This window comes from Mus musculus, chromosome 14 (assembly GCF_000001635.26).
Source record: "Mus musculus strain C57BL/6J chromosome 14, GRCm38.p6 C57BL/6J".
Lineage (NCBI taxonomy): Eukaryota > Metazoa > Chordata > Mammalia > Rodentia > Muridae > Mus > Mus musculus.
This window is the reverse complement of record NC_000080.6, coordinates 36013260-36034677: the sequence shown is the minus strand read 5'-3', so window position 1 is coordinate 36034677 and position 21418 is coordinate 36013260. Positions and strand designations below refer to the sequence as shown.

The 21418-nt window shown below is 39.8% G+C and overlaps 1 pseudogene; it reads right to left on the bottom strand.

Moving 5' to 3' along the window:
• Positions 1–18932: 18932 nt before the first annotated feature.
• Gm46474 lies at positions 18933–21196 on the bottom strand (annotated as a pseudogene).
• Between the last annotated feature and the right edge of the window lie 222 nt (positions 21197–21418).

Genomic DNA, 21418 nt, shown 5'->3' with positions numbered 1-21418 from the left:
TATCAGCTCCTGTTACTTACAGTGTGAATTTGTTCCCACCAAAGAGAACAATGGTCTTTTAGAATGACAGACAGACTCAGGTTTCAGTGGGTCTGTAAAGCACTAACTTTGTTTGTAAAGAAAGTGACTCAAACTGAATCTTGGTTTTTCCCATATTTATAACAGAAACAGCTTCCATTGGGTTCTTTTTCCTTTAAAGAAGTCTTCTCTTTCATAACAATTTTAGATTCATAGTAAATTGAGTCCTATAAGCTCTCTAGCCTTCTTTATGTATAACCTACAACTCTATTAACATTTCTCACTCGTTATATATTTATTATAATCTATGAACCCAAAGTTGTCCCCTATTATCATCCAAAGAACACATTTTCCATTAGGGTTCATCCTTAGACTATATGATTTGTGAATTTTGACAAATGTATAATTATGCATGCCAACTAACAGCATCCCACAGAATCTTTCAGCATATTAAATATCTGTGGTCTGCCTGCTTATACTTTCTTCTCCTAATTCCTGGCTTTTTTCATCTTCTGGAATGCCAAGAGATTATAAGATTGCAGTGCATTGATTCTTTCACTCAATCACATGGATCCAGACATTCTCTGTGTCATTTGATGGCTTGGTAGGCCATTTCCTTTCAGCTCTGGATACACTACATTTATACACTTATATATGCAAGAATTTCTGGATGCTCTCTAATTTTGATGATTATAAATTAAACTTCTATAAACATCTATGCACAGGCTTTTAGGTGAATAAAATATGTTAATCAACTTATACAATATCAGGGCCATATAATTATTAGATTATATGGTCAGAATTAAATTTTATGTAAATTAAGATGGTCTTCTTCCAAAGTGTGCTTTTCTGTTACTTTAGCCTCTTCAGAGTTCCTGTAGCTCTATCTTCCTATCACTATCTTTTGGGGCCAGTTTAGGTGTGGGTGACTACAATTCAAAACCATATCATATTTCAGTGGATAATTAATTATTCCTAATATTAGGAAATACTCATATGTTTATTTACAACTTTTTAAGTTCTTTGGAGATATGTCAACACAGGTATTCGTCCCATTACAAATTAAGATATGTACTCTCCTATTTTTGAATTTTTAATAATAGTTTTTATATTTTAGAGATGGTCCTGTATCCAATGGATTTTCTAGTACGCGCCCTCTCTTCTCATTCTTGCTTTGTTTTAATGAACTAACCTTGTCTACCATATGGCAGGAGTTCTTAAGTTTAGAGCAGTACAGCTTCTTAATTTTTTTTATATGCTACATCTTTAATGTCATCTCATGCAGAAAGTATTAAGATTTTTTTCATGTGTCAGTTTCCAGTTATTTATATGGCAGTTGTTTATGATGCCCTTTGGGTTAATTGTGGGGTGGAGTATACAATCTTTGCATATATTCACTTTTGTTTATTTGCTGTCTAGTTGTCCCACTATGAATTTAAAATGTTTTCCATTGTTTTGTGATGAGTCCTGTGTCACAGACTAATTGACGACAATCACACAGATCTATTTCTGTCTTGTCTGTTCTGGTCCATTGGTATGGTTGTTGGCTCCTTTATCACTATTACCTTATTTTGATTGTTATAGCTTTATTGTAAGTTTATTTGACCTTGACTATTGTCACTAACTCAACATTGTCCCTTGTCTTGAATACTGAGTTAGAAATTTCTGTCATTTGGCTCTCTAATTTAAACTTTAGAATCAGTTTGTCATTAATTTGTTGGTTATTTATTGAAAGCCATTGGAAACTCAAGCTAAAAAAAAAAGTACCCCTGATGTCTTGACATAATTCTGATTGTTCACATCTAATTTTTTAATTTGTTCATGTGAATTTCATAGTGTTTCTCATAGTTCTCATTCAAGTTTTGTTTTATTTATAGCTATGTATAAGCATTTAATTAATTGCTTACATTTTTAAAATCCAATATTTCATTTGTTCATTGCTTAAATACAGGAAAATACATTTTGTACATTAACCTTGTAACTTTCAATCTTGCTAGAATCACTTATTTGTTCCAAAATTGTTTTGATTCTTGAAGATTTTCCAATAGGGTATTGTGTCATCCATGAACAGATAGATTTGTTTTCCTTCCAGTGCATAGGTCCGATTCTTTCTCATGCCTGCTGTGTCAGCAAAAACTGTCAGGATAATGTTAAGAGAGATTAGTAAAGATTATACTGACTAAGGGTCCAGAGAAGTCAAGGACACCACAAAGAAACCTATAGAATCAAATAAACTAGACTCATAGGGGCTCACAGAGACTAAACCACCAACCAAGGAACCTCCATAGGACTGACCCAGGCCCTCTACACACATGGTACAGTTGTGTAGTTTGGTCTTCAAGTGGAACACTTACTAGCAGGATCAGGCGTTGTCTCTGACTCTGTTGCCTGTCTTTGGGATCCCTTGCTCCTACTGGACTGCCTATTCAGCCTCAGTAAGAGAGAATATCCTTAGTTTTAGAGCAACTTGATATATCTGTTGATATCTATGGGACTCCTCCTCTTTTTGAAGAGAGAGGAGTGGATGAAGAGGGAGGAAGTGAGAAAAGACTGAAGAGTTGAATACAGGAGGAAGGGGAAACTGTGGTTAAGATGTAATTATGAAAGAAAAAATAATAGAAATAGAGAAGTATGACTTTTATAGATGTGTATTTTATTTCATCACTGAAGTCTCATCTTATTTCTAAAATGCTGAGAATTTCTATAATAAATGGGCTCTGTGTTTGCTCTAATAAATTTTAGACTTATTGATATGATCATATGATATTATTTTTTATTCTGTTATAAAAAATACATTAATTGATGCTTGAATTTTGACCCAGTCTTTTCTATCTGGAGCAAATCCCAATGGGTCATGATGTATAGTTCATTTCAAGAAACTTCATGTTTTAGTTGCTTTTATTGGACATTTTTATATCTTTGTTCAAGTGAAATATTGCCCTATATTTGCCTTAATATAATATTCTAGTTCAAGCATTGGGCTAATTTTGCCCTCATATAGGAAACTGGAAAATATTCTTTTGACTTTTATAGTTTTGAAGACATGACAGAAAGTTAGGATGACTTCTTTAAATGTTTAGTAGAATTTGTTAATGGATTCTTATGAGTCTGGTTATTTCTCTTTTGGAAAGGTTATCAATTACTGATCTCACTATTATTAAAAATGGAACTTTTTATTGTATGCTTCTTTTCCCTGAGTTTGACATACTCTGTCATTCAATGCATTGGTATCTTTGGTAATGAAAGTCAAGTCTGTGATCAAAATGTGAATGCTCATGGTCTTTCCTTATCAATTAAAGTTTGTGGCCTGGAAATGTCTTTTCATAGCATTACAGAACTGTGCCTTTATTTTCTAATTACTCTAGCTTGGTATTTGTCAATTTCATTGATAATTTCAAGGAACTAGATGTGGCTTCATACTTTTCCTATATTTTCTGGTTATAATTTCATTGACTCCTGTATAAATTTGCATCTTCCTCTTTCGATTATTTTGGACTTCAAATAATCTTTATTGTGAATTTTTACTCTCGAGCCCTCCCTCCCTCCCTCCCTCCCTCCCTCCCTCCCTCCCTCCCTCCCTCCCTCCCTCTCTCTCTCTCTCTCTCTCTCTCTCTCTCTCTCTCTCTCTCTCTCTCTTTCTTTCTTTCTTTCTTTCTTTCTTGTCTTTTTGAGGCAGGATTTCTCACTAGCCTTGAGTGTCCTTGGAACTCACTCTGTAGACCACTGGCCTAGAACTCACAGATGTCCTCCTGCCTCTGGCTCCCAAGTGTTGGGATTAAAGGAATGTACCACAACTGCCTGTGTTGTTTTCTAATATATGTATTTAATGCTATGTTTTTTTCTACATACTTTTTGCCAAGATCCCTTTTTGCTATATTAGTTCAAAATATTTAATTGTTTAAATTTCTTCTTTAAAATGCAAGTATATGAGAAATATAGAGATAGCTTGGGGGTTTAAAAGCAGTTGCTTCTCCTGCAAAGGAGTTGGGTTCAGTTTCTATAACCCACATGCAGCTTACAACCATCCATAATTCCAGTCTCAGAAGATCTGTAACTCTATTCTGGGATTTGTAGGCATCAGGCACTAACAAGGTATACTTCATATGCATGCAAAATATTCCCACACATAAAAAATAAATCTTTAAAACATAACCACATCTATAATGAAACTGAATACTGTTCATGCTAATTTAAAAACCAGAAATTTCACTATATATATATATATATATATATATACTCACAAAGAGCAAGTTTAAGCAAGCAAGTGACAGAAAAAGAGAGAGAGGTTTGCCACAGGATTCCCCAAGCTTCACCTAATGTTTGGCTGTAGATCTCTGCATCTGTTTCAGTCAGTTGCTAGGTGAAGCCACTCAGATGACAACTGGGTTAGATACCAATTTGTGAGTACAGCAGAATGGCATTAGTAATCATTTCATTGACATTTATTTATTTACTTATTGCAATTCTGGTTTAGTTCTATTATGGATCTCTGGGCCATCCATTAAGTCATATGCATATGACTGCTGGCCCTTCAGTCAGTGTCAGGGTTGTGTTCCCTCAAATTACATGGGTATCAAGTCAAGCCATTGCTTGTCTACTCACGCTTTATTTATAAGTAAATAAAAATACTTATATTTTCCTATTTGATTTTTATGGCTTTAAATTCTTTGTTCTTAATTTTCTTCTATCTACTTTTTATGTTTGCCTAATTTTTGTAGAATACTGTTTGGTATGATTCTCTTCTCATTTCTTTTGTGTATATCTTTCAGATGTATTTTTAGTGGTTACTATGGATTATAATTATGGGTTATTATAGTAGGTTCAAATAACAAGTTCATAACAATCTGGTATAAATTAATATTCACTTTAATAATGTGCAGAATATATGCTATATATACCTTAGTCCTCACTAGGTTGTCATATAACATTTTTATACATTGTGTTCAATAGCACAGATCTATATTTACCTTATTTTCACCATATAAATGACATACGAATGATAGTTACCTTGTTAAAGGTACATGTTTCCTTGTTCAGCCTTTAGTGCTCACATACCTATTCCTACATGATCCATATTAATTGGATGCAGAGTGTAAATAAAATACTAATAATCATCATCAACTACAATCACACATAAATAAATAAATAAATAAATAAATAAATAAATAAATGGATAGGTAGATAGATAGATAGATAGATAGATAGATAGATAGATAGATAGATAGATAGATATCAGAATGGGGTCTGGTTTGCAGATTAGTAGATGGGTGGTTATGATGGGTAGATACAATTAAAATACATTGTATACTTGTAGAAAATGTTTTCTTCATTTGAAGAGGACATTCCTATACATTAAAACTTTCTTCTTTCCAAAGTCAATGGAGGACACATTTCCATTCCCTGTCTGCATAAATCTATTCATTTCATAAACTGTTGCCTAATTCTAGACTTGTGTTTGGTTTCTTGGCTTAGCACAGTGACTTTGAAACTTGCCTATGCTGTAGCATGAATTAGCACATACTACAATTAATCTGTTTACCTACAGCAGACCATTTGGGCTGTTTGATTTCTGATTTTAATTCTTCGGGGGATTTACACATCATTAGAAGAGCAAAGTCATAGCAGTTGTATTTAAATTTTTGAAGAATTGGCAAAGTATTTCAGGAAGTAGGTAAGGCACTCTACATGTGCCCTAGAAATGTGTCATGATTCTGTGATACCACATTCTCACCAACACTAGGAATTTCTGTGTATAAAAGTATAGCCATTTCAATGTGAACTGAATGGTTACCACCAAATTGAAGTGGTACCACTTCTCAGGTTTAGTTGGAAGTTTACTGAAAGATAACAGAGAACATTATTACATGTGCTTTATTAGTCACGTGTATACCTTCTTTAGAAAAATGGCTAATTAAGACTTTTACATGCTATAATTTAAGCATGACATTTAAATCTTTTAAATGTTTAGGTTTACCTTTTAATTACTATTTGTTCTTAAGAGAACTTTGAATGAACTTTAAAAATATCCAATAGAATATTCATAATTTGCAGGTATTTGTTCTCATCATTAGATTATATTTTGGACAATATAAAACAAACACTAACAATTTATTAAAACCAATATTTAAGCACAACATTGAAAAGATCAGGAGGAGTAAAATGGATATTTCTCAGGGGAGGGGAAGGCTGGAAATGCTGCAGGTCCAGTACTTGTAAGGGTGGCAAAGCTTGAGTATGTGGACAGATATGCATGGGCATCTAAGAGGTCTCCTTGCAGGGAAGGCACCAGGTTGTTCATCTGCTAAACCACAGTCTGTGCCCTGGTGCAGGCTCTCTCTGGGGCTCCTTCCAGCTCTGTTGGGCAGAAGCATTCTATCCCTGAAGAGAAACCAAAATGGAGGGTTCAAACGGGCACAGGTCTGCAACATTCTGATTGGTTCTCCTCATTGCAAGATTTCCTGAATTCTTTCTATGCCAAACACACAGAGAAAACAGAGTGGTTACCTGGTCTGTGTGGTCCTGGCCTTGTCTGCCCATGGTCAAGTTGTTTCCCTTTTGGGAAAATGGCCACAGATGTCTGGAGGTGTCTGGAGGCAATGAACCCTGTGCCTCCAGACACCACGATGGCCTTTCCTGTTGTCTTTCTTGAGGCCTGAGGCTCAAGGTGTGCAAAGACAGCAAGAAAATATCCTGCCCTCTCTACTGTCCCTGACAAGTGAGCCTGCAGACCTTGCTCTCACCATTGGGTGGCCTGGTTACCAAGGTTCTGCATTGTCAGGTCATTGTTAAGAGGGTGGTTACATTACTGTCCTTTCTTCAACAAGACTTTCCTAAAAGGCTCCTATGTCCCCTCCCACTTCCCAGGTGCACAAATCAACATAGGTGTACATGTGTTTCTTATTCCCCTGCTCTCAGACATTTTTGGATATAGACAGTGCCTCAGCTTTACAATCTGGGTCACTACTGTTTAACTGCATCTATAACCCTATTCATAAGCTCAGCCTTAATTAGCCCAATCTACCATAAACCCATGTTTCCTTGCTTTTATGTGACCTTGTATGTGTTCTGTGTTGAAAGAAAGCACATGCATACTTGGACAGCCTCCAGCCCCACAATTTCAGTGTCCCTGCATAGAAATTGACTTTCTCAGAATCAGTTTCCACCACCATGATCATTTTAGACCTTAATCCCAGAGGTTTACAGCCCTCTGTAAACAGCTGGCTGAGACACATACACCATCTTACAAGATGGAACCTGGCACTCTAGGACTATTTGGGGGGGGGGGGGACTCATCCTCCATTACTTCCTCTTTAAATTTCTGCTTGAATCTCTGTCCTGAATCCAGGTATAGACTGAGACTTGTCATCTGCAAGAAATCTCTCTCTTCCTTTAATAACATTTAGTCCTGGTGCTTGTCATAGCAAGCAAATGAAACTAGAACACCACACTTTCTCTGTCCCTATCCTGTGTCAGGTGGCAGCCAAGTTCTTCTCTAGTTCCTCATCTCCCTCGATTCCTGGTATCCCGTCTCTTCATCTATACTCTAGTTTTTCGTTTTCTGTTGTTCCCAGTGATGTTTGCTTCAAAGTCATTCATTGTTCATCCCCTGGTCTGCTCTTTCCTTCACACAGAGTGTTTGGGGTAGTTTTTAGCAAGTCAGTGATCTGAGGATTCCAGGGAGTATGCATGTGTTCAGAATTCTCTGGTAATCCAGAGTTGGGGCCAGTTTTATAGTTAATTAATGTATTATCTCCCCTGTCCAAATGAAGTGAAGTTGTGTTCATTGCTCATTTACTCTTACCTGTAATGTTTTCTGTTTCATTTTTCCCATTGCTACAACTTTTGCCAGATCTCCTGTATGTGCACAGGCATGTGCATGCTAGTCTCTACCAAAGTGTGTGAGGGCATGTGTATGAGCTCATTCTTACATGTTTTATGTACATCTATGCATGTTTTATGTACATCTCCACCCCTAACTACACCCCCCCCAATACACCCAAAATGTCTATACTACTTCCCCTTCACAGTGAGATGCATGCATCTGCATCTTGAGCCTTCCTTGTTACTTATCCTCTCTGGGTCTGTAGATTGTAGCATAGTTATTCTTTAAAGGTAATTTCCACATATAAGTGAGTTCATATTATGTTTGTCTTCTTGTTCCATCCATTTGTTTTTAAGAGCTGAATTATACTCAAATTTGTAAATGTAAAAAATTTTCTTTATCCATTCTTCAGTTGAGGACATTAGGTTGTTTCTAGCTATTACCAGTAAAGTTCATATGAACATAGTTTAGCAAGTGAACTTCTAGTATATTTTTGCCCCTGAGAAACCAATGTGTTGACTTCCAAAGTTCTGCACAAGTCTGCACTTCCAGCAGCAATGAAAAGTGTTCCTCTTGTATTATATCCTTGCTAGCACAAGGTGTCACTTGATTTTGTTTTTGTTTGTTTGTTTGTTTGGTTGGTTGGTATTTTCTAAATTTACATTTCCAATGTTATCCCAAAAATCCCCCATACCCTCTCCCTCTCCCCTACCTACCCACTCCCACTTCTTGGCCCTGGCGTTCCCCTGTACTGAGGCATATAAAGTTTGCAAGACCAAGGGACCTCTCTTTCCAATGATGGCTGCCTAGGCCATCTTCTTATACATATGCAGCTAGAGACATGAGCTCCAAGAGTTACTAGTTAGTTCATAGTGTTATTCCACCTATAGGGTTGCAGACCCCTTTAGCTCCTTGGGTGCTTTCTCTAGTTCCTCCATTGGGGGCCCTGTGTTCCATCCAATAGCTGACTATGGGCATCCACTTCTGTGTTTACCAGGCACTGGCATAGACTCACAAGAGACAGCTATATCAGGGTCCTTTCAGCAAAAACTTGCTAGTGTATGCAATGGTGTCAACATTTGGAGGCTGGTTATGGGATGGATCCCTGAGTATGGCAGTCTCTAGATGGTCCATCCTTTCGTCTCAGCTCCAAACTTTGTCTCTGTAACTCCTTCCAAGGGTGCTTTGTTCCCAATTCTAAGAAGGGGCAAAGTGTCCACACTTTCGTGTTCGTTCTTCTTGAGTTTCATGTGTTTTGCAAATTGTATCTTGTATCTTGGGTATTCTAAGTTTCAGGGCTAATATCCACTTATCAGTGAGTACATATTATGTGAGTTCTTTTGTGATTAGGTTACCTCACTCAGGATGATGCCCTCCAGGTCCATCCATTTGCCTAGGAATTTCATAAATTCATTCTTTTTAATAGCTGAGTAGTACTCCATTGTGTAAATGTACCACATTTTCTGTATCCATTCCTCTGTTGAGGGGTATGATGGAATCTCAGAGTCATTTTATTTGCATTTCCCTGATGGCTAAGGATGTTGAAAATTTCTCTAAATTGCATTTCTTTTTTTTTCCATTTTTATTAGGTATTTAGCTCATTTACATTTCCAATGCTATACCAAAAGTCCCCCATACCCACCCAACCCCACTCCCTTACCCGCCCACTCCCCCTTTTTGGCCCTGGCGTTCCCCTGTACTGGGGCATATAAAGTTTGCGTGTCCAATGGGCCTCTCTTTCCAGTGATGGCCGACTAGGCCATCTTTTGATACATATGCAGCTAGAGTCAAGAGCTCCGGGGTACTGGTTAGTTCATAATGTTGATCCACCTATAGGGTTGCAGATCCCTTTAGCTCCTTGGGTACTTTCTCTAGCTCCTCCATTGGGAGCCCTGTGATCCATCCATTAGCTGACTGTGAGCATCCACTTCTGTGTTTGCTAGGCCCCGGCATAGTCTCACAAGAGACAGCTACATCTGGGTCCTTTCGATAAAATCTTGCTAGTGTATGCAATGGTGTCAGTGTTTGGATGCTGATTATGGGGTGGATCCCTGGATATGGCAGTCTCTACATGGTCCATCCTTTCATCTCAGCTCCAAACTTTGTCTCTGTAACTCCTTCCAAGGGTGTTTTGTTCCCACTTCTAAGGAGGGGCATAGTGTCCACACTTCAGTCTTCATTTTTCTTGAGTTTCATGTGTTTAGGAAATTGTATCTTATATCTTGGGTATCCTAGGTTTTGGGCTAATATCCACTTATCAGTGAGTACATATTGTGTGAGTTCCTTTGTGAATGTGTTACCTCACTCAGGATGATGCCCTCCAGGTCCATCGATTTGGCTAGGAATTTCATAAATTCATTCTTTTTAATAGCTGAGTAGTACTCCATTGTGTAGATGTACCACATTTTCTGTATCCATTCCTCTGTTGAGGGGCATCTGGGTTCTTTCCAGCTTCTGGCTATTATAAATAAGGCTGCTATGAACATAGTGGAGCATGTGTCCTTCTTACCAGTTTGGGCATCTTCTGGATATATGCCCAGGAGAGGTATTGCTGGATCCTCCGGTAGTACTATGTCCAATTTTCTGAGGAACTGCCAGACGGATTTCCAGAGTGGTTGTACAAGCCTGCAATCCCACCAACAATGGAGGAGTGTTTCTCTTTCTCCACATCCTCGCCAGCATCTGCTGTCACCTGAATTTTTGATTTTGCCATTCTGACTGGTGTGAGGTGGAATCTCAGGGTTGTTTTGATTTGCATTTCCCTGATGATTAAAGATGTTGAACATTTTTTCAGGTGCTTCTCTGCCATTCGGTATTCCTCAGGTGAGAATTCTTTGTTCAGTTCTGAGCCCCATTTTTTAATGGGGTTATTTGATTTTCTGAAGTCCACCTTCTTGAGTTCTTTATATATGTTGGATATTAGTCCCCTATCTGATTTAGGATAGGTAAAGATCCTTTCCCAATCTGTTGGTGGTCTTTTTGTCTTATTGACGGTGTCTTTTGCCTTGCAGAAACTTTGGAGTTTCATTAGGTCCCATTTGTCAATTCTCGATCTTACAGCACAAGCCATTGCTGTTCTGTTCAGGAATTTTTCCCCTGTGCCCATATCTTCAAGGATTTTCCCCACTTTCTCCTCTATAAGTTTCAGTGTCTCTGGTTTTATGTGAAGTCCTTTGATCCGTTTAGATTTGACCTTAGTACAAGGAGATAAGTATGGATCGATTCGCATTCTTCTACATGATAACAACCAGTTGTGCCAGCACCAATTGTTGAAAATGCTGTCTTTCTTCCACTGGATGGTTTTAGCTCCCTTGTCAAAGATCAAGTGACCATAGGTGTGTGGGTTCATATCTGGGTCTTCAATTCTATTCCATTGGTCTACTTGTCTGTCTCTATACCAGTACCATGCAGTTTTTATCACAATTGCTCTATAGTAAAGCTTTAGGTCAGGCATGGTGATTCCACCAGAGGTTCTTTTATCCTTGAGAAGAGTTTTTGCAATCCTAGGTTTTTTGTTATTCCAGATGAATTTGCAAATTGCTCCTTCCAATTCGTTGAAGAATTGAGTTGGAATTTTGATGGGGATTGCATTGAATCTGTAGATTGCTTTTGGCAAGATAGCCATTTTTACAATGTTGATCCTGCCCATCCATGAGCATGGGAGATCTTTCCATCTTCTGAGATCTTCTTTAATTTCTTTCTTCAGAGACTTGAAGTTTTTATCATACAGATCTTTCACTTCCTTAGTTAGAGTCACGCCGAGATATTTTATATTATTTGTGACTATTGAGAAGGGTGCTGTTTCCCTAATTTCTTTCTCAGCCTGTTTATTCTTTGTGTAGAGAATGGCCATTGACTTGTTTGAGTTAATTTTATATCCAGCTACTTCACCGAAGCTGTTTATCAGGCTTAGGAGTTCTCTGGTGGAATTTTTAGGGTCACTTATATATACTATCATATCATCTTCAAAAAGTGATATTTTGACTTCCTCCTTTCCAATTTGTATCCCCTTGATCTCCTTTTGTTGTCGAATTGCTCTGGCTAATACTTCAAGTACTATGTTGAAAAGGTAGGGAGAAAGTGGGCAGCCTTGTCTAGTCCCTGATTTTAGTGGGATTGCTTCCAGCTTCTCTCCATTTACTTTGATGTTGGCTACTGGTTTGCTGTAGATTGCTTTTATCATGTTTAGGTATGGGCCTTGAATTCCAGATCTTTCCAGAACTTTTATCATGAATGGGTGTTGGATCTTGTCAAATGCTTTTTCTGTACCTAACGAGATGATCATGTGGTTTTTGTCTTTGAGTTTGTTTATATAATGGATTACATTGATGGATTTTCGTATATTAAACCATCCCTGCATCCCTGGAATAAAACCTACTTGGTCAGGATGGATGATTGCTTTAATCTGTTCTTGGATTCGGTTAGCGAGAATTTTATTGAGGATTTTTGCATCAATATTCATAAGACAAATTGGTCTGAAGTTCTCTATCTTTGTTGGATCTTTCTGTGGTTTAGGTATCAGAGTAATAGTGGCTTCATAAAATGAGTTGGGTAGAGTACCTTCTACTTCTATCTTGTGAAAAAGTTTGTGCAGAACTGGAATTAGATCTTCTTTGAAGGTCTGATAGAACTCTGCACTAAACCCGTCTGGTCCTGGGCTTTTTTTGGCTGGGAGACTATTTATAACTGCTTCTATTTCTTTAGGGGATATGGGACTGTTTAGAAGGTCAACTTGATCCTGATTCAACTTTGGTACCTGGTATCTGTCCAGAAATTTGTCCATTTCGTCCAGGTTTTCCAGTTTTGTTGAGTATAGCCTTTTGTAGAAGGATCTGGTGGTGTCTTGGATTTCTTCAGGATCTGTTGTTATGTCTCCCTTTTCAGTTCTGATTTTGTTAATTAGGATTTTGTCTCTGTGCCCTCTAGTGAGTCTAGCTAAGGGTTTATCTATCTTGTTGATTTTCTCAAAGAACCAACTCCTTGTTTGGTTAATTCTTTGAATAGTTCTTCTTGTTTCCACTTGGTTGATTTCACCCCTGAGTTTGATTATTTCCTGCCGTCTACTCCTCTTGGGTCAATTTACTTCCTTTTTTTCTAGAGCTTTTAGATGTGTTGTCAAGCTGCTAGTATGTGCTCTCTCCCGTTTCTTCTTGGAGGCACTCAGAGCTATGAGTTTCCCTCTTAGAAATGCTTTCATTGTGTCCCAAAGGTTTGGGTACGATGTGGCTTCATTTTCGTTAAACTCTAAAAAGTCTTTAATTTCTTTCTTTATTCCTTCCTTGACCAAGGTATCATTGAGAAGAGTGTTGTTCAGTTTCCACGTGAGTGTTGGCTTTCTGTTATTTTTTTTGTTATTGAAGATCAGCCTTAGTGCATGGTGATCTGATAGGATACATGGGACAATTTCAATATTTTTGAATCTGTTGAGGCCTGTTTTGTGACCTATTATGTGGTCAATTTTGGAGAAGGTACCATGAGGTGCTGAGAAGAAGGTATATCCTTTTGTTTTAGGATAAAATGTTCTGTAGATATCTGTCAGATCCATTTGTTTCATCACTTCTGTTAGTTTCAGTGTGTCTCTGTTTAGTTTCTGTTTCCATGATCTGTCCATTGGTGAAAGTGGTGTGTTGAAGTCTCCTACTATTATTGTGTGAGGTGCAATGTGTGCTTTGAGCTTTACTAGAGTTTCTTTAATGAATGTGGCTGCCCTTGTATTTGGAGCATAGATATTCAGAATTGAGAGTTCCTCTTGGAGGATTTTACCTTTGATGAGAACGAAGTGTCCCTCCTTGTCTTTTTTGATGACTTTGGGTTGGAAGTCAATCTTATCAGATATTAGGATGGCTACTCCAGCTTGTTTCTTCATACCATTTGCTTGGAAAATTGTTTTCCAGCCTTTTATTCTGAGGTAGTGTCTTTCTTTTTCTCTGAGATGTGTCTCTTGTAAGCAGCAAAATGTTGGGTCTTGTTTGTGTAGCCAGTTTGTTAGTCTATGTCTTTTTATTGGGGAGTTGAGACCATTGATGTTAAGAGATATTAAGGAAAAGTAATTGTTGCTTCCTGTTATTTTTGTTGTTAAAGTTGGCATTCTGTTCTTGTGACTGTCTTCTTTTAGGTTTGTTGAGGAATTACCTTCTTGTTTTTTTTAGGGCGTTGTTCCCATTCTTGTATTGGTTTTTTTCTGTTATTATCCTTTGAAGGGCTGGATTCGTGGAGAGATAATGTGTGAATTTGGTTTTGTCGTGGAATACTTTGGTTTCTCCATCTATGGTAATTGAGAGTTTGGCTGGGTATAGTAGCCTGGGCTGGAATTTGTGTTCTCTTAGTGTCTGTATAACATCTGTCCAGGCTCTTCTGGCTTTCATAGTCTCTGGTGAAAAATCTGGTGTAATTCTGATAGGCTTGCCTTTGTATGTTACTTGACCTTTTTCCCTTACCGCTTTTAGTATTCTATCTTTATTTAGTGCATTTGTTGTTCTGATTATTATGTGTCGGGAGGAATTTCTTTTCTGGTCCAGTCTATTTGGAGTTCTGTAGGCTTCTTGTATGTTCATAGGTATCTCTTTCTTTATATTTGGGAAGTTTTCTTCAATAATTTTGTTGAAGATGTTTGCTGGTCCTTTGAGTTGAAAATCTTCATTCTCATCCACTCCTATTATCCGTAGGTTTGGTCTTCTCATTGTGTCCTGGATTTCCTGGATATTTTGAGTTAGGATCTTTTTGCATTTTCCATTTTCTTTGATTGTTGTGCCGATGTTCTCTATGGAATCTTCTGCACCTGAGATTCTCTCTTCCATCTCTTGTATTCTGTTGCTGATGCTCAAATCTATGGTTCCAGATTTCTTTCCTAGGGTTTCTATCTCCAGTGTTGCCTCACTTTGAGTTTTCTTTATTGTGTCTACTTCCCTTTTTAGGTCTAGTATGGTTTTGTTCATTTCCATCACCTGTTTGTATGTTTTTTCCTCTTTTTCTGTAAGGACTTCTACCTGTTTGATTGTGTTTTCCTGTTTTTCTTTAAGGACTTGTAACTCTTTAGCAGTGTTCTCCTGTATTTCTTTAAGTGATTTATTAAAGTCCTTCTTGATGTCCTCTACCATCATCATGAGATATGCTTTTAAATTTAGGTCTAGGTTTTCGGGTGTGTTGGGGTGCCCTGGACTGGGCGAAGTGGGAGTGCTGGGTTCTGAAGATGGTGAGTGGTCTTGGTTCCTGTTAGTAGGATTCCTACGTTTACCTTTCGCCATCTGGTAATCTCTGGAGTTAGTAGTTATAGTTGACTCTGTTTAGAGATTGTTCTTCTGGTGATTCTGTTACCGTCTATCAGCAGACCTGGGAGACAGATTCTCTCCTCTGAGTTTCAGTGCTCAGAGCACTCTCTGCTGGCAAGCTCTCTTACAGGGAAGGTGCGCAGATATCTTGTTTTTAGACCTCCTCCTGGTCGAAGAAGAAGGCCCAAAACAGGGCCTCTCTCAGAAGCTGTGTTGCTTTGGCAGTTCCCAGAAGCTGTCAGCTTCTGTGGTGCAGACTCTCACCTGTGCAGACTAAATTCCTAAGTTCCAGGGAGTCCCCGAACCAAGATGGTGACCGCTGCTCCTGAGGCTGAGGCCGCCTCCCGAGTCAGGCGGACACCTGTCCTCTGGTCCGGATGGTGGCCGGCTGTCTGCAGCCTGCAAAGGGTACTGCCTCAGCGGCTCTGTGCTTCCGCCTGTCCCAGAAGCTGTCCGGTTCTCTGGCGCACCCTCTCACCTGTTCAGACTAATTTCCTAAGTTCCGCGGAGTCCCGGAACCCAGATGGCGACCGCTGCTGCTGAGGCTGAGGCCGTCTCCCAAGCCAGGCGGACACCTGTCCTCTGGTCCGGACGGTGGCCGGCTCTCCTAAATTGCATTTCTTTAAGTGAGATTTTGTTGTTGAGTATCCTGTTTAGATCCGTATTGTTGGTCCAAGTCCCTCCACCTCCCTTCCCCAACCTCTCTGTACATGTCAGCTGGAGAGGCAAAACACAGAGAGTTTGACTGTTCTAATCCCACACCACTAGCATTGAGACAATGAATGCTCCAGAAGGGGGAAAGTGCAGTGTGAAATGTGACAAAGCCAAAGCTGGTATTCCTTGACTTCTAGGCATCTAGTAGCTGTTAGAAAACGCTGCATGTTTCTGAGGGAAAAATAATCACTAAACAAACTACAAAACTTTGATTTACAATAGTGTCTGATCTGCAAGATATGCATGTAGTATGGTGACACAAATACTGTGGAAGTAACCAACAGATATCTGAGTTGACTTAAGATTCACTCCCTGAGATAGAACCCATATTCAACACTGCTTGGATGACCAAGAACTTGAGACTAGATAGTTCAGAGACCTATGGTAAAGCTAAATACTACTGTTCTACTAAAGAAACAGTAATAAAATGACTCCCAACGTTCTGTTATACTCATAGATCAGTGCCTTCTCAACCATCATCAAAAAGCTTCCTTCTGAAGTTGATCACAAGACACACTGGGACCCTAATGCAAAGTGAGAGGCCTTGGAACACTCAGTCCCAAATTGTAGAAGGGACCTCATGTGTGGGACTGTGAAAGGCAATCTGTGTTCTGGTGGAGCAAGGCTTACTCCGGAGACCCAGTAGAAAATTCTACAAGGGATGGAACAGTGAGCTACAACCCCAGACACAAATGCCTGACACCACAAGCTCTCAACTCTATCATTCTGTGGCCATCAGTCACATAGGCTGTCCAGACTTCATCCCCACAGTTACTTGGCAGTAGCCAAACATGCTCTTCCCCACAGTTACCCTGCAACAGCAAGGTAGCTCAGTCTACTATAAAACGGGCTGCTTGGCCCCTCCTCTCTCTCTCTTACTTTCTCTCAAGCCCATTTGCTCCCTCTCTCCCTCTCCCTTCTCCCCTCTCTCCACTTGGCCATGGCTGCCCTCTACTCCTCTATTCTTCTCTCTCTAACTTTCTACAATAAATACCTTGAAAACATGGACCGTCTCTTCTCATCAGGATCCGCTGAGTTGGAGCAATGGAGGTTTTCCTCTAAGGAGCTGCATATCTAACCTACCACTGGGAGGCCTCCCGGTGCTCTAGCCACCAGCCAACCCAAGATGCCTGCCAAGCTAGCAGCCTGAGCTAGCCAGACTCTCGCCCATGCTGGAACCACCCAGCGCCTCCCGTCTCCCTGTTCCCTTCTGCCTTTCGCTCCGGGGAAGACCGAGCTGCCCCCGGGGCCCCCGCTTTGATCTCAGCTCTTCCTCGACATCCATCAGCATCTGAGATGTCCAAGACTGAGAATCTGTCGTCTCAGGCATCCTTGAGGCCCAGAGAAGGAAGAGTCGACTCTCCCGAGGTACCCAGTGGTCTACGGTGCCCGAGAGTCGGAGCTGAGACTGCACCTTTCCCACCCTTAGGGGTTGCAGCAGCCTAACAGGGCCCTACACCTGTCCCATGGCGGTTCTGTGGGGTCCGCGGCAGTCTCCCTCATCCAAACACCCAGAGCCCCCAAGCTCTGACAGGACTCAGGTCATCTCTCCCACTCCTTTATTTTCCCACAACCAGCGCCCCGCACTCATGCACCCATCCTTAACCCAGGATCATCTCCAAATGATGACCACTTGCAATTGAAAGTTGAGTTTTCTATGAGACAAACTAGGGAAAATACTACTCTAGGGAAACAAACTACTTTTAAATCCTCAGGTTCATTAGCAGATGGCCAACTGAAAATGAACCTATTTGCATCTATGGAGGCTCCTGGAGTCATAAGGTCCTATCAGGACACTATTGTAATTTAATTTTATCTTACATTATTACTTATATATTGATTTTTTCTCTTTTTACTCTACATGCCATTTATGTATTTATTACGGCTTCCAGGTTAGTGTCTTAATGGGATGCCTGTGCATCTTTGGTTTTGATGCCTATTCTTAGCCACGGAGAAGGAGTTTCTGCGGTCTTCACTCTAGCTGAAATGCTGGTTGCAGTTGCTGTCTTCTGGGGAGGGAAAATCATTTTGCTTTGAGGATATGATCAATTGTAGACTGACTCTACATGTGCACCAAGAGTGACCCATACGAATTACATGCAGAGTATAAATAAAATAGAAATAATAATCACCATTTATTATCATGAAACAAAATAAATAAATAAGTATGGAGAAGAAGACTGGTTGGCAAGTCATGGAATGAGTAGATCGGTGGTTACGATGGGTAGATAAAATCAAAATACATTGTATTCTTTTAGAAACTGTTTTCTTCAGTGGAAGAGCACATACCTACCTATTAAAAACCTTCTTCTTACAAAGTCACTAGAGGCCACCTTTCAGATATCTGCCAGATCTATTCATTAGGGAATTTCTTGACTAATTCTAGACTTGTATTTGGCTTCTTGGCGTAGCAGAGTAACTTTGAAATTTGCCTAGGTTGTAACATGAATTAGCACACACTAAAATTAATCTGTTCATCTAGGGGAAACCATCTGGGATATTCAGATTTCTGGTTTTAATTTTGGGGGGGGGGATCTATACATCAGTAGAGGAACAAAGTCATAGTAGTTGTATTTAAATTTTTGAAGAACTGAAAAATTATTTCAAAATGTAGGTAAGGCATTCTACATGTGCCCTAGAAATGTGCCATGATTCTGTGATACCACATCCTTACCAACACTTGGAATTTCTGTGTGTAAAAGCATAGCCATTTCATTGTGAACTGAATGGTTACCACTGGATTGAAGTGAAAATACTTCTCAGGTGTAGCTTGAAGTTTACTGAAAGATAATAGAGAACATTATTACATGTCCTTTATTAGTCATGTATATATATTCTTTACCAAAATGGCTATTTAAGACTTTTACATGTTATAATTTAAGCATGACATTTAATCCTTTTAAATGTTTATGTTCGTCTTTTAAATTATTTTTTGTTCCTAAGAAAACTGAATAAACTTAATTTATCAAATTGAATATTCATAATTTGCAGATATTTTCCCATCGTTGGACATTATAAAACAAACACTAATAATTTATTAAAACCAATATTTAAAATAAACACAACATTGAAAAGATCACAAAGAATAAAAAGGCTGTTTCTCAGGGGAGGGCAAGGCTGGCTGTGGGGCTGGAACTGCTGCTGGACTGAAACCAGGGGTTGATCCTGAGGGACAGGAGCAGCAGCTCAGATAGAGGACAGACTCAAATTGATGACCAGAGGTGACAGGGCCATTCTCTAAATAAGTAGGCCCACTGTAGCAAGCAGGAGACAACTGAGAGGTACACTGTATCTACAGACATGCTGAGACACAGGTTCCACAGCTGCCAACAGGGTTGTTGGCAGGACTATTGCTGCCATGTCTGGCTGCAGCTATGCATGCATCACAGCAACTTTTAGTGGGTTTTGTGTTGTTCAGATCTGGTGCACATGTTGGATCTTGCTCGAGATTTGCTGTTTTCCCTGCCAATTTACACCCACTGAATCTCTGGATCTGAGGATGTGTGTCTCCACAGATTTGAGTCTTCTTCATGCTTTGCCTGTTCTTCCTTGGCCTGTTCTTCCTGCAGCTAGGCAAGGACCCTATGGAAATGGAAAATAAGATGTGAGTGTGGCATATATACACTCAAGGAGGCCTTCAGGTATTTCAGAGGGAACAAGACTGTGAGCTCACAAAAGTCCTCATGGTTCTTCTCCATGTGTCCATGAAACTACAGAGGGTGTCCTTTACTTGTTCATCCTCTTCAAAATAAGGGTAGAAGAATGCATACCTAGAGAATACCACACAGAATGTCACCTGTAAAGTACCATAGCCCCTACCTACTATTGACAGTTCTGGCTGCTCTCATAATTTCTTAGTTCACCTGCACACAGAAGGTGCTTTCAATATATCTGTGCAAAGGTTGAAGACATGCATCTCTATTCAGTCATCTCTGTGGTCACATGGTCCCCTGGATAATCTATCATGTATCTCTACTTTGGATACATCTCTATTGGGCACTCCAAAATATCTAGAACCTCCTTTACATATGAGAGAAGTGCATTTACTAAGGCCTCAGATATATTGAGTGAAGGATAGAGTGCTTTTTCAAGGTAGAGGGAAAGGTACATCCATTTTAGGGTCTCAGCTCTGAACAGCCCACTCCCTTGTACCCAGCCTGCGAGAAGAAATTTCTTACTTCATGCTTCTAGGTTCTGAGGGTTATGTAGCCAATACAATGTGTGTGTGTGTGAGAGAGAGAGACAGAGAGAGAGAGACAGAGAGAGACAGAGAGAGACAGAGACAGAGAGAGAGAGGCAGAGACAGAGAGACAGAGACAGAGACAGAGACAGAGAGACAGAGATACACAGAGACAGAGAAAGAATGAATCTCGAAAAAAACAAGAGGATCAGAGAACTATGGCCTTGAAGATGGCCACTCACCTCAAGAACAGCAGATTACAGTACCTGTAGGGGGTGGCACATCTTTGGTATTTGGAAAGAAAGGCAAAGACAAAAAAAGGGGCCCCCTTCCTGCAGTGAAGGCACCAGGTTGTTCACCAGCTTCACCACAGTCTCTGCACTGATGTGTGACTCTCTGTGGGACTCCCTCAGGTCCTATGGGGCAGAAGCATTCTCACCCTGAGCAAAGATCAAGGTCAAGGGTTCAAAAGAGCACAGGTCTACAACATTCTGATTGGCTCTTCTCATTCTAAGATTTCCTGAATTATTGCTCTAAGAAACACAGAAAAAAACTTAAGTGGTTACCTGGTCTGTGCAATCTCCGTCTTGGCTGCTATTGGTCAAGATTTTTCCCTTTTGGGAAAATGGCCAGAGGTGTTGAAGGCAAGAGTGAACCCTTTACCTCCAGACACCACCATGGGCTTCCCTGTTGTCTTTCTTGAGGCCTGAGCCTTAAGTAATTCTAAGAAAGCTTCTCTAGTGTTTTTGATAACATAGCCTTCAGACTTGCTCTATCCAGTGGGTTTCCTGGATGCCGTGTTTCTTCATTGTTAGGTCATTGTCAAGAGGGGTTCCATCACTGCCCATTCTTCAACAAGACTTTCTTAAAGGGCTCATATGTCCCCTCCGAATTCTGAGATACACAAATCAACACAGGTGTACATGTGTTTCCCATCCCACTGCTCCTAGAGATCATAGGATATAGGCAGTGTAGGTCCCTACTGTTGAACTGCATCTATAACCCTAATCATGAACTTAGCCCTAAATAGTCCAATCTACCATAAACTCTAGCCATGTTTCCTTGCTTTTATGTGACCTTATATATGTTCTGTGCTAAAAGAGATCACATGCATACCTGTGACAGCCACCAGCTCCACAATGTCATTGTTCTTGCATAGGAATTGACTTTCTCAGAATCAGTTTCCACAACCATGATCATTTTAGGGCTTAAGTCCAGAGCTTTGCAGCTCTCTGTAAACAGGTTACTTAGCCATGTCAACCAGTTTATAAGACAGAAACTGGCAGCCTAGGACTCTTTCAGTGGTCTGAGGAGTCCACATCATGTGTACATGTTCAGAATTCCCTGGTAATCCAGAAGAGGGGCCAGTTTTAAAGTTCATTACTCTCCTACCTCCCTTGTCAAAATGAGGTGCCA